The sequence below is a fragment of the Nerophis ophidion genome, linkage group LG06, assembly GCF_033978795.1.
Source record: "Nerophis ophidion isolate RoL-2023_Sa linkage group LG06, RoL_Noph_v1.0, whole genome shotgun sequence".
In the NCBI taxonomy this organism is placed as follows: domain Eukaryota; kingdom Metazoa; phylum Chordata; class Actinopteri; order Syngnathiformes; family Syngnathidae; genus Nerophis; species Nerophis ophidion.
In genome coordinates, this window is record NC_084616.1 from 71,778,081 (window position 1) to 71,798,028 (window position 19,948).

Here is a 19,948-nt window from a genome sequence, read left to right on the forward strand (position 1 = left end):
TTTTTTTTTTGATTTGAGAAATGTTCTTTATTAGAAAATAACATGCAAACAGTTTTGAGTTTTTTATGTTTCCATTTAAAAAAAGATTAAAGCCAAAACTAAACAATTTAATGTTTTGTATTTTGTTCCATTAGTGCAGTGGTTCTCAAATGGGGGTACGAGTACCCCTGGGGGTACTTGAAGGTATGCCAAGGGGTACGTGAATTTTTTTTTTTTAAATATTCTAAAAATAGCAAGAATTCAAAAATCCTTTATAAATATATTTATTGAATAATACTTCAACAAAATATGAATGTAAGTTCATAAACTGTGAAAAGAAATGCAACAATGCAATATTCAGTGTTGACAGCTAGATTTTTTGTAGACATGTTCCATAAATATTGATGTTAAAGATTTCTTTTTTTGTGAAGAAATGTTTAGATTTAAGTTCATGAATCCAGATGGATCTCTATTACAATCCCCAAAGAGGGCACTTTATGTTGATGATTACTTCTTAGAAGTAATCATCAACTTAAAGTGCCCTCATAGAAGTTCTATGTGTAGAAATCTTTATTTATAATTGAATCACTTGTTTATTTTTCAACACGTTTTTAGTTGATTTTATATCTTTTTTTCCAAATAGTTCAAGAAAGACCACTACAAATCAGCAATATTTTGCACTGTCATACAATTGAATAAATCAGAAACTGGTGACATAGTTACTTCTTTATCTCTTTTTTTCAATCAAAAATGCTTTGCTCTGATTAGGGGCTACTTGAATAAAAAAATGTTCACAGGGGGTACATCACTAAAAAAAGGTTGAGAACCACTGCATTAGTGTATCGAAAATGAATCCCACCATGACCTTAGAAACAAGGTGCATACTAAACCAAGATTGTGGCTAATCGTTACAACTTTAATATTTTGTAAGAAGTTTTAAGTTTTGGTTGTATTTCCCTGTTGCAGTCAAGTATAAGTGCTGGGAAGTAAACAGACAGATTAACTCTACTCATGCAGAGAGAGTGTTAAGGAAAATTGGGACAAGTGCCAGAGGCTGTGATGGGATTTCCGTAGTCTTTAAACGTTGAAAGAGTCACTCAACAGTTCAGGATTATTCAAAACAGTGACATATACCTTTGGGTCAGTGGTGGCACTAGGTTATGTTTATTGTAAATAACTGGCTTCATCAGCATCAAAAAAAAAAAAAAAAACATTGGAACACTGCTACACTTTTATGGAGCCTTGAAATAGGCTCAGGCCAATACTCCATAAGTCTTAACCGAACGATGAATGAAGATGAAATCTGTACATTTTCCAGCCTCGATAATTGCATCAATATGTACCATATTTTTCGGACTATAAGTCGCACTTTTTTTCATAGTTTGGCCGACATATACTCCGGAGCGACTTATGTGTGAAATTAACACGATATTATTTATCTAATTCGCGGAGGAGACGAAGAAAATGTCAGCAATCGTCACACACACGTCAGCAATCATCAAATACACGTCAACCAATAAGAATTCGGCGGGGGAGGGTCATGGCAAAAGAGCATTGTGGGTCATGGAATGCCAACTGCTATATGCTACTGCTGTAGCTATTAAAATGGATCATTTCATCGTTGGCAGTGACTTATAAAAACTGAGAAGGGTTGAACAAAAATGGCACCAAAAAGGAAATCATGTACTGCAGATAACAAGCTGGACGTAGTGAAATACGAAGCAGAAAACGACAAGAGTAATCGGCGCAAACCTTTGGAGTTGGCAGAGTTGTTTAGAAGCGAAATTAACTGATTACTCAATTTATGTGTACATATTTACACACACACACACACACACACACACACAAACCCCATTTCCATGAGTTGGGAAATTGTGAAAAAATTTTTTTTCCAAATAATAATTAACTTATAATTTCGGGGCTGCAACACATGCCAAAGTAGTTGGGAAAGGGCATGTTCACCACTGTGTTACATCATATTTTCTTTTAACAACACTCAAACGTTTGGGAACTGATGAAACTAATTGTTGAAGCTTTGAAAGTGGAATTCTTTACTAATCCTGCTTGATGTACAGCTTAAGTTGTTCAACAGTACGGGGTCTTGTTGTCGTATTTTACGCTTCATAATGCGCCACACATTTTCAATGGGAGACATGTCTGGACTGCAGGCGGGCCAGGAAAGTACCCGCACTCTTTTTTTTTTACGAAGCCATGCTGTTGTAACACTCTGTCTTGCTGAAATAAGCAGGGGCGTCCATGATAACGTTGCTTGGATGACAACACATGTTGCTCCAAAACCTGTATGTACCTTTCAGCAAGAATGGGGCCTTCACAGATGTGTAAGTTACCCATGCCTTGGGCACTAATGCACCCCCATACCATCACAGATGCTGGCTTTTGAACTTTGCGCCTATAACAATCCGAATGGTTATTTTCCTCTTTGTTCTGGAGGACACCGTGCCCTCTGTTTCCAAATATAATTTGAAATGTCGACTTGTCAGACCACAGAACACCTTTCCACTTTGCATCAGTCCATCTTAGGTAAGCTCGGGCCCAGCCAGGCCGACGGTGTTCCAGTATATTGTTGATACATTGGTTTGGTTTTGCTTAGTAGAGTTTTAACTTGCACTTACAGATGTAGCGACCAACTGTAGTTACTGACAGTGGTTTTATGAAGTGTTCCTGAGCCCATGTGGTGATATCCTTTACACACTATTGGTTTTAGATGCAGTACCGCCTGAGGGATCAAAAGTCCGTAATATCATTGCTTACGTGCAGTGATTTCTCGAGATTCTCTGATCTTTTTGATGATTTTACGAACCGTAGATGGTAAAATCCCTAAATTCCTTGCAATAGCTCGTTGAGAAATGTTGTTCTAAAACTATTCGACAATTTGCTTACAAAGTGGTGACCCTCACCCCGTCCTTATTTATGAATTACTTAGCATTTCATGTATGCTGCTTTTATACCCAATCATGGCACCCACCTGTTCCCAATTAGCCTGCACACCTGTGGGATGTTCCATATAAGTGTTTGATGAGCATTCTTCAACTTGATGAGCATTCTTCAACTTTATCAGTATTTATTGCCACCTTTCCCAACTTCTTTGTCACGTGATGCTAGCATCTATTTCTAAATATAAGGATTATTTGCAAAAAAAAAAACAGTTTATCAATTTGAACATCAAATATGTTGTCTTTGTAGCATATTCAACTGAATATGGGTTGAAAAGCATTTGCAAATCACTGTATTCCGTTTATATTTATATCTAACACAATTTCGCAACTCATATGGAAACGGGGTTTGTATATATACACACACACATATATATATATATACATATATATATCTACATATATCACACACATATATACACATATGTATATTTATATATATATGCACATAAATATTTATATATATATATATATAGATATATACACACATATACTTTTTATATATATATATATATACACATATATATATACACATATATACATTATATATATATATATATATACATACACAAAAATACACACACATATACGCATTTTTACACACACACACACACACACACACACACACACACACACACGCACACGCACACATTGGAACCTCGATCAACAAACTTAATTGGTTCTTGATCATGGTTCGCAGACAGAAATGTTTATGAAATGAAACAGATTTCCCCATAAGAAACAATGTAATCATAGATCATTGGTTTTAGCGTGGACACACATTGAAGACACTATAATGTGTATATATTCTGTATGTATCAAAATAACATAAGTGAGTAATTGCTCAATGATTTTTTATTCAGACATCACAACAACAAATATATATATATATATATATATATATATATATATATATATATATATATATATATATATATATATATATATATATATATATACACAATATATATATGGAGTTTGCATGTTCTCCCCGTGAATGCGTGGGTTCCCTCCGGGTACTCCGGCTTCCTCCCCGTGAATGCGTGGGTTCCCTCCGGGTACTCCGGCTTCCTCCCACTTCCAAAGACATGCACCTGGGGATAGGTTGATTGGCAACACTAAAATTGGCCCTAGTGTGTGAATGTGAGTGGGAATGTTGTCTGTCTATCTGTGTTGGCCCTGCGTTGAGGTGGCGACTTGTCCAGGGTGTACCCCGCCTTCCGCCCGATTGTAGCTGAGATAGGCGCCAGCGCCCCCCCGCAAGGGAATAAGCATTAGAAAATGGATATATATATCCATCCATCCATCCATTTTCTACCGCTTATTCCATATATATAATCTTTTGACACTACTACCGACAATAAAGTCTAACTTCACGCTGTGTGCGTCTTCGAACCTCCGTTTGGACGTCTGTGTGGAGTGTGCATTTGTTCCCGTGCTTGTGTGGGTTTTTCTTGGACACTCCAGTTTCCTCCCACACTCCAAAAATATGCATGTTAGGTTCATTGGAGACTGCAAATTGTAAATTGCTATGAATAGGAATAGGAATATGAAGGAGTGTTTATCTGTGCCCTGCGACTGGCCGTGCTAATTTGAGTTAACTTGTCAATAAGTTAGTCCATTGTGCATTAGCATTATACTAGTGGCATTAGTGCACATCCTTCATCGTGCAAAATTGTATTGCTTATTTCACTTTATTCCAAATCATAATATTAATCTTACGGGATTCCCACATGTATTTATTTGCACCTCATGTGTATATATATTGTACTTTCTTTATTGTGGTTAGTTTTAAAGTGACTTCATTGTGAAGAATATCAAAACACTTAAAAGTTATTATTTTTACAATCCAACTCAAAGAAGTGCGTACATATTTGGCAAACTAAATTGCAACATTCAGTGGGGGTAGAATAACATGTAGCCGGTGTTACTTTTTACAATAAACAACAATTTAAACTGCATTGAACGAAAGCACAGTCTACCAAGTCAAATTCCTTGTGTTAAAGCCGCTTGTGATTCCAATGATACAATTTAAACTGCATTGAACAAAGAGCACAGTCTACCAAGTCAAATTCCTTGTGTTAAAGCCGATTGTGATTCTAATGATAAAAGATAGTGTTAATATTAATAACAGTAATGGTATTATCAATAATTGATAACTGTGTTTGCCCTGCAATGAGATAGCCACTTGTCCAGGGTGTACCCCGCATTCTGCCCGAGTGCAGCTGGAATAGGCTCCAGCACCCCCGTGACCGCAAGAAGGACACGCGGTAGGAAATGGATGGATGGAACACTATTTGTTTTTAAATATACATAAAACAAAGAAAATGTATGCATCATGGCAAATCAAAATGATTATGTCACATATATGATGTCCTATTGACCACACCCCTAGTCAATCCCCCACCACCACTTATATAGTGGCCATTTAGGGGAGACCCTGATATATATACAGTCGCGATCAAAAGTTTACATACACTTGTAAAGGACATAATGTCATGGCTGTTTTGAATTTCCAATAATTTCTACAACTTTTATTTGTTTGTGATTTGAGCACATACTTGCTGGTCACAAAAAACATTCATGAAGTGTGGTTCTTTAATGAATTTATTATGGGTCTACTGAAAATGTGACCAAATCTAATGGGTCAAAAGTATACATACAGCAATGTTAATATTTGGTTACATGTTCATTAGCAAGTTTCACTGCAATAAGGCGCTTTTGGCAGCCACCCACACGCTTCTTGCAAGATTCTGGTTGAATTTTTAACCACTCCTCTTGACAAAAATGGTGCAGTTCAGCTAAATGTGTTGGTTTTCTGACATGGACTTGTTTCTTCAGCATTGTCCACAGGTTTAAAGTCAGGACTTTGGGAAGGCCAAACTAAAAACTAAATTTTAGCATGATTAAGCCATTACTTTACCACGTTTGACGTGTGTTTGGGGTCATTGTCCTGTTGGAACACCCAACTGCGCCCAAAACCCAACCTCAGGGCTGATCATTTTAGGTGGTCCTGAAGAATTTGAGGTAATTCTCCTTTTCCATTCATAAAAGAACCAAACTTCATGAACGTTTTTTGTGACCAACAAGTATGTGCTCCAATCACTATCACATAGAAATAAGACTTGTAGAAATTATTGGAAACTCAAGACAGCCATGACATTATGTTCTTTACAAGTGTATGTAAACTTTTGATCGTGACTGCACGCACACACACACGCTTCAAGCAAAGCTTTATAATCCCAGAGTGGAACAGAGACTAACAATTTAATCCCATTCCTATTTTGCACTTGGAAATTAAAACAATTACTCAACAGCAGGATAAAAATCCTGGAGTATTTTGCATGCAAATTGCTAATAACATAATTTTTTGAAAAATAGTCATATTGAGGTGACAGCTGTCTTAATAAGTTGTGCTGAGTGCACACTTGTGGAAAATGTACTTGTGACACATATACTTGCAGAAACCAAGTCATGAAGGCTTCCAGAGCAGATGGTGAGGCTGTTCATATGCCATGGGCGGTACACCCATGTCACACAAGCCAATTAAATTCAAAATCTAGTTTTAATTTGGCATTTTGTAAAAACAATTATTCTCTAAAAACACGTTTAAACTGCAGGCCAACGTGTGTGTGCATGTGTGTCTATGTATGAATCCCTTAAATGTAATTGAATGTGGCGCGCCGCCACAGCATTTTTTGCTACCACCACACCTTTAAAATAGGGCTTTTTTATTTACTTGAAAACAACTTAAAGTAAAGTAATATATTGTAGCCCCCAGAAAATAACAAAAAACGTCTGACGCTATGTTTAGTTTTTATTACCAATCTTATGATAAGAAATAACGGCAAAATTCCAACAGGTTTTACCTCCCGTATGAAGACTTCATCTCGCGAGTTCGCGCTTCCCTGGACACACAACAACACTTTCTCATTTTCCACCAATCACCTTTCAGGCACGGACAGTGTGTTTGCAAACTTGGGAAAAACTGACACCAAATCCAAACCACATAAACCATTAACAGGTGGTTACACTATGAATTGACATAACAAGCCTATTATGCGCACACTAGTGACAACTGATGTAACGAAAACTTGACCACCGAAAAAATACTTTGATCACCGAAAACCGCGCTACCACAACCGGATGCAAACAAAATGCACGCCATTGTCTGGAGCGTTGTCAGCATGTCTGTGATGTGGGCGTGATTTTTATATATATTGCAGATACACCACATTGAAAATGTGACAGGAAAGTGGCAGCTTTTAACGGTCGCATTTTAGCTTAAAAACTAAGGATAAAGGTGACGTTATAACACTGAAACGCCCTTAGGAAGAGGTGCTTTAAGATATGGCTAGGTATCTAGCAGCTAAAATCCAGCCCCAGTCGGAAGTGTTTTAGCTACTTCTAAATCGTTCATCCTCGCCTCCATGGCAACAAATAAAGTAAGTTTCTTACAAGTATCATCCCTGCAGGACGAGGAATAGCTAAACATGCTTCCCTCACACCGTAGCACACCGGCGTCAAAATGTAAACAAATGCCATTGGTGGATCTACACCTAACATTCACTGTAATGACACCAAAGCATATCTAGTCGATACCACTATGAATAAATATTTTTTTGCCTCACAACACCTTTGTTCATTTCTTTTAATGTATATTATGTTTATAAACTCAGGAAATATGTCCCTGGACACATGAAGACTTTGAATATGACCAATGTATGATCCTGTAACGACTTAGTATCGGATTGATACCCAAATTTGTGGTATTATCCAAAACTAATGTAAAGTCACAAACTACAGAAGAATAAGTGATTATTGCATTTTAACAGAATTGTAGATAGAACATGCTAAGAGTGTAATAAGTAAGCAGATATTAACAGTAAATGAACAAGTAGATTAATGATACATTTTCTACCACTTGTCCTTAATAGTTTTGACAAAATAATAGAAAGGAAAATGACACGATATGTTACTGCATACATCAACAGCTAAATTAGGAGCCTTTGTTTGCTTACGGCTACGCAAAACGAAAGTAAAACTGAACTGGCTACAAAGTAAACAGAAACAGAATGCTGGACGACAGCAAAAACTTGCAGCGTGTGGAGCAGAGACGGCGTCCACAAAGTACACCCGTACATGACTTGGCAATCAACAATGTCCCCCAAAAAAAGGATAACAACAACTTAAATAGCCTTGCTTGCTAACACAAAGCAGGTGCGGGGAATAGCGCTCAAAGGAAGACATGAAACTGCCACAGGAAAACCTCAACAAAACAGGAAGGGCCACCCAAATAACAGCGCAAGACAAGAACTGAAGCACTACACACAAGAAAACACCAACAAACTCAAAATAAGGCACGACGACCTGGTGGAGTTTAATTTTTTAACGATTTCCGCTGGTGCTGTGCGTGCGGATTTTTTAATGAAAAAATGTGATTTGCCTCAAAAAAGGTTGAAAAACACTGCAGGCTTAGTACACCTTTTCCATGGCCAAATTCTAGCCCTTTTTAAGGACTTTCAAGATCAATTTTACCATTTTTTTCCAGTACCCTTCAAAAGGCCAAAACCAGTTTGAATCCATCCATAGCCTTGTTGTTTGAGGTCACCAAATGCTGTCTGTAGGAGAAGTACGGAAAATCTGCTAAAACCCAAGCCTAATATTGAACCAGCAGTTATAGAAAATGAAGCAGTTTTTGTAGACTATTAAATGTCATTGGTGTTTGCAAACATTGTTTACTTCTTTGTATCATTGTCATTCATGTATACATCATTCCTTACAAGAAATAACATTAATTATTGTTGTTTACTTGCTTGTTTGTATTATAATTCATGCATACATCATGTTCATTAAAACGACAACCTCCCAGTGTGACAGACCGAAGCACCACCGTCCTATTGGGGGCAAAACAGAGTATGGGCATGACAACAACCTAATGTAAGGGCTTGTGCAAAGCCAACAGATCAGGTGTGTGGCTTTCATTTTAAAGGAAACTTATTTTGTTTCCATTTTATAATTAGCCTATTGAGTCAAACTTCCGAGAAATATGACAGAAATGTTATATTATAATGAAGGCAACACATGATGTATGTGTCTATATTAGCTATAATAGCCTACTATCAAAATGAGTCGCAGGCTGAAGCAAATGTTCGTTGACAGAAATGTGTAAATGTAATATTGATTCCACAAATGAAGGCTTCTTATAGAGTGAAATAACTCCTGGAACTTACTGGCATAGAAATGCCAAATGTATAGATGTGCGTGTCCAAGTTAAAGGAAACGACAGGCTGTCTTCTTCTAATGGATTTATTACAATCTTTGCAAGCCGGGTAACGTTTGCTGTGGTCTGGAACAACATGGCACACAAACAACTATCATAAATGCAGCCAATATTACATTCTGATAATATGACAAACCCTTTTAAGCATTTACAAGCACTTCACCCAAAATTCAAGTGTTTGTCAAACCTTGAAAACACAACAATAAAATCCAACCATTTTCAAGGTTTTTAAGTATGAACTAGGGCTGGGCGATATATCGCGGGTTTGTCTCTGTGTGATATAGAAAATGACTATATGAGGTAGCAGACTGGGTAAAGTTAGCTGTGATGCTAGCGAGGCCGTGCGAGTGTTAATACGAGAGAATGAAGGTGCGAATCTGGTAACAAATGAAGGAATAATTAATTCCCAAGAAAAACAGCAGGGGGTGCATCGTCTTGCCGTGGTTCGGCTTCAAGTGGGAATATGTCTAATAGACAACTTTAATTAGTCAAATGTGGGGCACAAGCGTTGCTACCAAAAGTAGCATTACTGCTAATGTGCAGCATCATTTGAAAAGTCACCTGAATGAAGAGTGCTTGAAACTCTGCATGTCAACATCTCCATTCGGTGCCACACCAACAAAATGCCGAGGTAAACATTTCCAGATCGACACCATATGAGAAACACAGTCAACAACAAAAGGAGATAACATCCGCAGTAAACTACCACATTGCAAAAGACATACATTATCTGATTGATTACCAATTAAGCAGCTCATTTTTATTTGACACTTATTGAAATATCTTGTGTGACATCATGCACAAAAGTGCACTTTACTTGTTTTAAACTACTGTGGTGGCGTTTTGTACAAAAAGTACATAATTTAGTGTTTTGATATGTCATCTTAGTGACATGCGCAAAAGTGCTCTAATAGCTTGTTTTAAATTGTCTCTGACAATCTTGCACTTAGTTTTGGAAATGACAAACGTTTGTGCCACTGCTTAATAACTGTTTAATAAATACAGTTTTGGCCAATTGACTTAGTTGTGATTTCCCTCTCTGCATGAAAGTTTAAAATGAGCATATATTAATGCGGTATGAACAAGAATGTTTTAATGTAGACACATAGAATCATCATATTGCTGTGATTATATGTATCAAGTGTTAATTTAAAGCAAAGGCAAAATATTGAGGTATATATTGTGTATCGCAATATGGCCTAAAAATATCAAGGTATCAAAAAAAGGTCATATCTCCCAGCCCTACTTCTAAGCATTTACAAGCACTTCACCCAAAATTCAAGCATTTGTCAAACCTTGAAAACACAACATTAAAACCCAAGCATTTTCAAGGTTTAAAAGCACCCTTACGAACCCTGCACTGCTGCACAGACTGTGAATGCAGTCAGGCGGAGCTCATCAAACACGTTTAAGCAAACAGTTTGACCAAAAAAATGCATGGATTGTATTATTTTTAAAGCGGGGTCACAGAAAGCTGGCAGGCTTAGCCTTAAAGGCATCCGACGCTCGGCAGCTGTTGCGAGTGGGAGAAAAGGCGCTGATGAGAAAAGCTTCGAACGCCATCTTGTTGAGTGCAGCTGCTCGGGCCCTCCATACAGGCACCCATTCATTGGAGGCGTTACGTGGAGAGGGGACACACCGGCACAATCTGACAGATCGACGACACAAAACTGCACTTTTACGGGGCAGTTATTAAAAAAAAAAAAAGTCCAATTTTGGTTCCGATCGGTTCATCGCGAGTTCTCCGGCTCGACGGAGCCGGGCTACGAGTTGCTCCCGGCGGCACCTTGTTGCGTCATAGCTTGGGGGCGGCTTCCCATCATCCCCCCCTCCCCCTTCCCTCCATCAAATCACACGGACTGAGGAATGTTGTCGTGGGAGAACCGGACATGGGATTTGCAGGGTGTTAAAACGATATGGCCGGTTTAAGAACTCGAGATAACGGGATTGCACGGAGCCAATTAGTACTATTTCCTCTACCGTAAAACAACACCGGGAAGGCAGGGGGAAAAGGTCAACGAAGTGAAAAAAAATATATATATTTCGACGACACGGTGTTATTTAACTCATGTGATTTCACGCACGTCCGTGGTGTTCCCACGGGCTAATTAGGCTAGCTGTACAGCAGGGGTGTCCAAACTTTTTCCACAGAGAGCCGCACACGGAAAAATTTAAGCATGCATTTTGATATTTTTCATTTTCAAACCATAAAAAAATATATGGATTTTTTTTTAATCCTTAGGGCTCCTGGGGAGCATAGAGGGTCCCAGTCACTAAAATGTTAAAAAAAAAGTCAAATTATGATTATTATTTTTTATTTATTGCTCACAGTAAATCTCTATACCAACTTGAGGTTGATATAAAGTAAAACAAATAAGGTTTTATGGCTTTTCTGTCAAAGACAACTTTGTTTTTTATAGTAAAACTGAAATATGCAGTATTTAGACGGATAGATAGTTAGTACTTTATTGATTCCTTCAGGAGAGTTCCTTTATTTAGCAATCAAAGCCCTCAAAGATCAATAATGCAGGACACCATTGATTTTAATTATTTAATATTTTTGAGTGAAAAGTTAAATAAAATCCTACTAAATATATTTGAGATCCAAAAGGTTCCCCACTCAAAGCAATACATTTGTATTTTTTTAAATTTTTTTACTTTTAACACTTAAATTTCAAGATCAACTTCCAATATATCTGTCAATTTTAAGTTTGAACTACTATTTTGTTTGTTTTATGCTCTTTTGTCAAAACTTTGATCTTTTTATACGGCAACCACACAACATATGCAATATTTTTTCCACATAAAACATTTTAAATTGATAATTTTTAAGTAATAATTCATTATAACAGATTTTTTTATTCATTTTTTTTTGAGCAGTGGAAAAAGAAGAAAATAAAGACAAAAGGAAAAAAAAACTGCCTGCATGGCAGTTTTGTGTTAACATTGCCACTTTTTCCTCATTAGATTTCACCTCATTCCACTTTTTTCAAATGTTTTTTTTATTTTTGCAATACTATCAATTTTGCAATTTTTGCAGAATGTGTGGCGGGCCGGTAAACTGTTAGCTGCGGGTCGCCAATGGCCCCCGGGCCGCACTTTGGACACCCCTGCTATACAGGTTCCATTTGACTAAAAATGCTACAGCTAAGCCAGGGGTCGGCAACCTTCAGCATACAAGGAGCCATTTGAGCCCATGTCCCCCCCAAATAAACCCAACTAGAGCCGCAAACTCTGATTCCTAAAATGACGATAACACCACTTATAGTTTTTTTACACGTTTGCTATAGAATTTATAAAAATGAAACACTTGACAAGGATTCACATTTTTTTCCCTGGGTATAAGCAAATCACCAAATTATTTTGAACATTCAAAACAAAATACACTGGTCCTTCCCTTAATTAATGGATTTGGAAAAAATCAAGTCGCGCCAATATTCTGACGGCATACAACTGTGGCATATTTCATTTGACTTAAAAAGGGAAAAGAACAACCTTGTCATCAAATTAATCTGCCCATGAAGCATTAAATGTTCTATTTTCATCAGAAATGTTTCTCTTTTTTGAGCTTACGGGGGGGGGGGTTTGACCGCTAAAAACAATAAAATTGCTTGGCAGCAAGAGATGACGCACAGGGGCTGTGACATACGCGAATCCCTTAAAGGGGTGATGGACAGCTGGGCAGTGCCAGAGGAGCTGCAGCCTGCCACCGTAGCACCCACTCCCTCCCCTCTGTTGCAAGTCTCGAGATGTATGTTGTATTATGTATATGTGCTTTGCTATGGAGGTTTTTTACCCGCTCCAGACTGGGCCCTCTTAGGAGCCCAGTCTAAATTGTATTTTTTTGCTCATCCTCCCCCAGAGTTGACATTTTTCCCATCTTTTACAGGGCGCCTTGCGGCGACCCATCAGTGTTCCTGTTCCGTAACCCTGTACACTGTTTGTCTAATCTTCAATGGGTTTGTGCTGAAAACAGTTTCATTGCACAAGTGCAATGAAATAGACCTACCAACCAACCTTCGATTAACAATATATCAAAATGTTATATTATCATATGTTCAGATACCAGAACTCTCCATAATAACAACTGTTATATTTAAAATAACTTAATAAATTTAAGTAATTAAAGGCCTACTGAAACCCACTACTACCCACCACACGCAGTCTAATAGTTTACATATCAATGATGAAATATCAACATTGCAACACATGCCAATACGGCCTTTTTAGTTTACTAAATGACAATTTTAAATTTACCGGGAGTTTTTTCTTCGAAAAGTCGTGTAATGATGACGTGTACGCAAGACGTCACGGGTTTTTAGGAAGTATGAGCGCTGCGCACACACACAGCTAAATGTTGTCTGCTTTAACGGCATAATTATACAGTTTTTTGGACATCTGTGTTGCTGAATATTTTGCAATTTGTTCAATTAGTATTGGAGAAGTCACAGAAGAAAGATGGAGGTGGGAAGCTTTAGCCTTTAGCCACACAAACACAGGGTGATTCCTTGTTTAAAATTTCTGGAGGCGAAACTTTCCTATGGATCAGAGCGCGGTCAAGCCAACATTGATCCCTACCACATGTCAACCAGCAGGTTTCGGTGAGAAAATTGTGGTTAAAAAGTCAGTTCTTACCGGAGAAAAGCTGAGCTTGTGCCGTCCATAGCTGCCATCGAGTCCCCTGAGACATTGAGCGTCAAGACACCCGTGGAGACACCCTTCCGACTATCAGGTACTTTTAAACTCACTAAAACACTAGCAACACAATAGAAAGATAAGGGATTTCCCAGAATTAACCTATTAAATGTGTCTAAAAAAATCGGAATCCGTCCCAATGCGATCGTGTGGTTTTTTTGTAACTTTTTTTTTTTTCTAGTGCGTCGCTATCAATATCCTCAAACACGAATCTTTCATCCTCGCTCAAATTAATGGGGAAATTGTCGTTTTCTTGGTCCGAATAGCACTTTTTGTTGGAGGCTCCCATTAAAAACAATGTGAATATGTGAGGAGCCATCAAACATGTGACGTCATCGTCTGCGACTTCCGGTAGAGGCAGGGCTTTTCTCTTACAACCGAAAGTTGCGAACTTTTATCGTGGATGTTCTCTACTAAATCCTTTCAGCAAAAATATGGCAATATCGCGAAATGATCAAGTATGACATAGAATGGACCTGCTATCCCCGTTTAAATAAGAAAATCTCATTTCAGTAGGCCTTTAAGTAAACATTATTTGTTGACATTTTGTTTAAAAGCCAAAGGGAGCCACGGTGGTGGCATGAAACAGCCGCATGTGGCTCCAGAACCGCGGGTTGCAGACCCCTGAGCTAAGCAAATAATCGGAGCGGTGCAAATACCAAGACTACAGATTTAGGCACACATCGGTGCTAAATCAAGCTTCAGAGCATCTTTTAAAGACATATTGAAATCAATGACTTACTTTCATTATAGTATGAGTCCATTGTATCAGCTGTTGATTCTCTCTCACACACATACATTTTCCAATATAGATACGGCTATACATGCATATTTTAGAATATGTGTAATTTATTAATGCTGAAATTCTGACAAGTGACATTTCAGCTTTGAGGATAGTTTACGCCATTTACGCAAGCGTTCTTCTTCTCTTCCTCTTTGGCCTTGCCGTTTAACCATCAAACAAACGCCATGGGAACATCGCCCCCTGGAGTTACAAATTCCGATGGGTAACAGATTTAGGTACAACACCGGTAAACGACTAGCTGGGAGACACAAATGGCCCCCGGGCCGCACTTTGGACACCCCTGCTGTACAGGTTCCATTTGACTAAAAATGCTACAGCTAAGCAAATAATCGGAGCAAATACCAAGACCGCAGATTTAGGCACACATCGGTGCTAAATCGAGCTTCGGAGCACATTTTAGCGACATATTGGGAGTCGAGCTGCGGACACTGCTGGCCAGCTAACTTGCACGGACTCGCCAGGGGGAAAAAACAGTGGGGTGGTGTCGTCGGCGCCTGGCGAAGAAGCCATTTTTAGACTTCTGCTCCGTTGCAAACCGCATGATGCTACGACCGAAAGGGAAACCGATTCGATCGTATTTTTTTTTTTTTTTTTTTTTTTACAAATAATCGCACACGTGAACAACAACAAAAAAAAAGAGTATTTGAAGTTTTATTAGCATATAAGATGGGTGCTTGCGGATTCGGGGTGTAGCAATGGTGCGGGGAATGTAGGCCAGATCCTCGATGTGTTGACTCGCACGGTACAGAATCGGACCTGGAGAGTATTCGTGGGGGGGGGGGGGGGTACCGCCATGTAGGGTGGTGGTTAACCTACAAGCTAATGAAACGCTAATTAACAGCGGCAAAATTGCCACTTAGAGCGGCGCTATTTAATATAAAATGTACGGTATTTTTACTTTTAACACTTAAATTTCAAGATCAACTTCCGATACATCTGTCGATTTTAAGTTTAAACTACTATTTTGTTTGTTTCATGCTCTTTTTTTCAAAACTTTGATGTTTTTATATGGCAACCACTAGGGTTGTGAACGATAAACCGATGCGACAGAGTATTCGTTTCAACAAGTGAGCGATTACACTGCATCGGTAGCAGACTCCTCAATCAATGCGAATAATCCATGAATTCCTAGCTGAATCGGTTATAGAGTCATGGATCGGTTATCGCGAGACTTTGCATGGGTTGGTTGGATTACAATATGCGCCAGCGTATCTAAAACAACGCGAGAGCTGAAGCTACTCGCCAAACGCGGTAGCTGCCTAGCTGGTTTTAGCAAGAGTGATAAACAAAGGACAACAATGAAGGAGGAGGAGAACGAAAGCGTCAGTCTGACCGAAGCTGATAATGGACCGAGAAAGTATTTCAACGCATGGGGGAGACAGGAATCCAAAGTGTGGAAAGTTTTTGGGTTTATTAAGGAAGGGAAGCTTGACAGAAGCCATGCTATTTGTAAATTGTGTCGAGCATCGTTGACGTACACTGGCAGCACTACAAATCTCGACCAGCTTGCAAAGAGCAAACCCGGCCAAGAGTACGGTGCATTAAAACACCGTGCCACATTTTGAGATGTGTTATAGGTGTGTAACTTGTTTACATTGTAATGTTGCACCTTTGTTACCTACCTCTAGTGTTCAAAACACTATATGCTCAGATTGAATTATTGAATCTTTGTTACCTACCTCTAGTGTTCAAAACACTATATGCTCGGATTGAATTATTGAATCATTGTTACCTATCTCTAGTGTTCAAAACACTATATGCTCAGATTGAAATATTGAATCTTTGTTACCTACCTCTAGTGTTCAAAACACTATATGCTCAGATTGAAATATTGAATCTTTGTTATACCTACCTCTAGTGTTCAAAACTATGCTCAGGTTGAAATATTGCACTTTGTTGTTACTATTCTGTGCTACTTTTACCTCTGGAGTTCCCATCCTACAATTCAGCCAGACTTTTATTGGTCCATGTCTAAAAAAAAAATACATTGACATGTGATTTTGTTGTTCTGTTTTGTTTCGCCAGTGCCATAAAGCCACAATGCTTGGGGATTCGGAATCTTGAATATTAACCGTCAAATCGAATCGTATCGGCCTGTAATAAAAGGATATCGTTTTTGAATCGAATCGTAACATGTGTCTAGATCAGGGGTCGGGAACCTTTTTGGCTGACAGAGCCATGAAAGCCAGAGATTTTAAAATGTATTTCCGTGAGAGCCATATAATATTTTTTTAACACCGAATACAACTAAATGCATGCATTTTTAATTGATAACTTTTTTAGGGTACAATAAGTCTCCTATTATTTTTAATAACATTTTTATTCTGAAGCTAACCAATAATAAATAAAATACTTCTTACCGATAATGTGACTTCTTGAACAGGTGCGGTAGGAAATGGATGGATGGATTAAAATGCATGAGAATGTTCTCTATTTTGAAGGTTATTTTTAACACTGTGATTACCAGCAATATTATTCCTTACTTATTGTGTTAAGCAATGTCAGCTAAAATTTATCTGAGAGCCAGATGCAGTTTTCACAAGAGCCACAGGTTCCCTACTCCTGATCTAGATGCAATATTGAATCGTTTATCAGAGAGAGATGTGCAACCCTAGCAACCACACAACGTATACAATATTTTTTGTCACACAAAATATTTTAAAGTGATCATTTTTAAGTAATAATTCATTATAACATAGATTTTCCTGTCCTTTTTTTTTGAGCAATGAAAAAAAGAAATAAAATAAAGACAAAAGGAAAACAACTGCTGGCAGGGCAGCTTTGTGTCAACATTGACACTTTTTCTGATTAGATTTCACCTCATTCCACCTTTTTTAAAATTTGCAATTTTTGCAGAATGTGTGGCGGGCCGGTAAACGATTAGCTGCGGGCCAGAAATGGCCGCCGGGCCGCACTTTGGACGCCCCTACTGTACAGGTTCCATTTGACTAAAAATGCTACAGCTAAGCAAATAATCGGAGCGGTGCAAATACCAAGACCGCAGATTTGGGCACACATCGCTGCTAAATCGAGCTTATTGGGGAGTCGAGCTGCGGACACCGCTGGCCTGCTAACTTGCACGGACTCGCCAGGGGGAAAAAACAGGGGGGTGGCGTCGTCGGCGGCTGGCGAAGAAGCCATTTTTAGACTTCTGCTCCGTTGCCAACCGCATGATGCTACGACCGAAAGGGAAACCGATTCGATCGTATTTTTTTCATGCAAATAATCGCACATGTAACCAACAAAATAAATTATTATTTGAAGTTTGATTAGCTTATAAAATGGGTGCTCGCCGCTTCGGGAATGTGGGCCAGATCCTCGATGGTACAGAATCGGCCCCGGAGAGTATTAGTGAGGGCGGGGGGGGGAGTACCGCCATGCAGGGTGGTGGTTAACCTACAAGCTAATTAACAGCGGCAAAGTTGCCGCTATTTAACATGAAATATAAGTCAACTGTCATGAATTCGAGCGAAATGTGCTAACTTGACAGCACGCCTGCTTAACGGTTAGTTAGCACGAAGCTAACGAGAACTAACTAGCGAGCTAACTAACGGAGAAGCCGAGCACAATTCAGCCTTTTTTTTTTTCCCCCCGTCCTCGTCCCCCGTCCTCGGCCCCACAATCCTTACCTTCTTTCAGGCGCTGTCCGTGCTCCGAATCACATGAGTTGGTGGTGGGGGGGTAAACAAAAAACAACCAAAAAACAAAAGCTGGTGTCTACTCTCTTGGATGTTGCTAGCGTGGAGCGACACTCCCCGAGCCCGCTTTCGGAGCCGCCGGAGGAGGAGGAGGAGGTGGAGGTGGAGGAGTGGAGGGAGACACACCGGCACAGTCGAGCAAGAGACGAGGCGGTCTTTCACCCCCCCAAAAAAATGGCGTTTCAGAGTCTCAATTCCCACCTTCACGGCGAAATGAAGACGATTCCCCCCCCTCGTCCGACTTGGTCGACGTCGTCCCTGGTGGAGGTTTTTTTTTTTTTTCTTTCTCTCTCTTTACGGAATCTCAGCGGCTTCTTCCTGCGGCCATCAAACAGCAGAGATGGGCGCGGTAACCCTGCACTCAGCCCCGGGAAACCCCACGCTCAGGCGGCGTCACAACGTACGGCCAAGGGGTCGGCGACCACTTTAAGAAATCAGGAAATGCTGCCATCTTTGGTAACTCCTGACATATACCCGCTCATTTCTATGTTACTCGCTAAAAACAATCCGAAATTTCAAAGCGTACAACAGTTTGATGTCTGTCCAAACACATTCCAAACGTACTTTTAACAAGTGTTGCCTTCAGTGTCCCATGACGTGTAAATGGCGTGTGCAATATTTCCCTATAAAAGTGTTGTAAATATTAAATATTGCACACAAATATATTTTATGAGAGCTGATAACGAAACTTGCATGCTGTTGTACTCACAAATAACTTAAAAATGATGATAAATCAGCAGTGCACAACAGTAGCAATGCTATTTCCCGAGGACTTGAATCTGACTTTAAAGGCCTCCTGATATGAGATTTTCTTATCTAAACGGGGATAGCAGGTCCATTCTTTGTGTTATACTTGATCATTTTGCGATATTGCCATATTTTAGCTCAGTGGTCCCCAACCACCGAGTCCGCAAAATAATTTTTTATTAAAAAAAAAAATTGTTTATTTTTATTATCCATCCCTCCATCCATTTCTACCGCTTATTCCCTTTCGGGGTCGCGGGGGGCGCTGGCGCCTATCTCAGCTACAATCGGGCGGATGGCGGGGTACACCCTGGACAAGTCGCCACCTCATCGCAGGGCCAACACAGATAGACAGACAACATTCACACTCACATTCACACCCATCCATCCATCCATGTTCTACCGCTTATTCCCTTTCGGGGTCGCGGGGGGTGCTGGCGCCTATCTCAGCTACAATCGGGCGGATGGCGGGGTACACCCTGGCCAAGTCGCCACCTCATCGCAGGGCCAACACAGATAGACAGACAACATTCACACTCACATTCACACACTAAGGCCAATTTAGTGTTGCCAATCAACCTATCCCCAGGTGCATGTCTTTGGAGGTGGGAGGAAGCCGGAGTACCCGGAGGGAACCCACGCATTCACGGGGAGGACATGCAAACTCCACACAGAAAGATCCTCAGCCTGGAATTGAACCCAGGACTGCAGGACCTTCGTATTGTGAGGCAGACGCACTAACCCCTCTTCTACCGTGAAGCCCTTATTTTTATTAAATCAACATAAAAAA

At 39.5% G+C, this 19,948-nt stretch overlaps 1 protein-coding gene across 1 annotated transcript in view; it reads right to left on the reverse strand.

Annotated features, from left to right (window-relative positions):
- The window catches only part of LOC133555211 (guanine nucleotide-binding protein G(I)/G(S)/G(T) subunit beta-1), a 65,986-nt gene extending 47,187 nt beyond the window's left edge, over nucleotides 1-18,799 (reverse strand). Inside the window, exon 1 of the mRNA XM_061904794.1 lies at nucleotides 18,346-18,799. The gene's annotated coding sequence lies outside the window, so the exon portion shown is untranslated. The remainder of the gene's footprint in view (nucleotides 1-18,345) is intronic.
- Nucleotides 18,800-19,948: the final 1,149 nt, after the last annotated feature.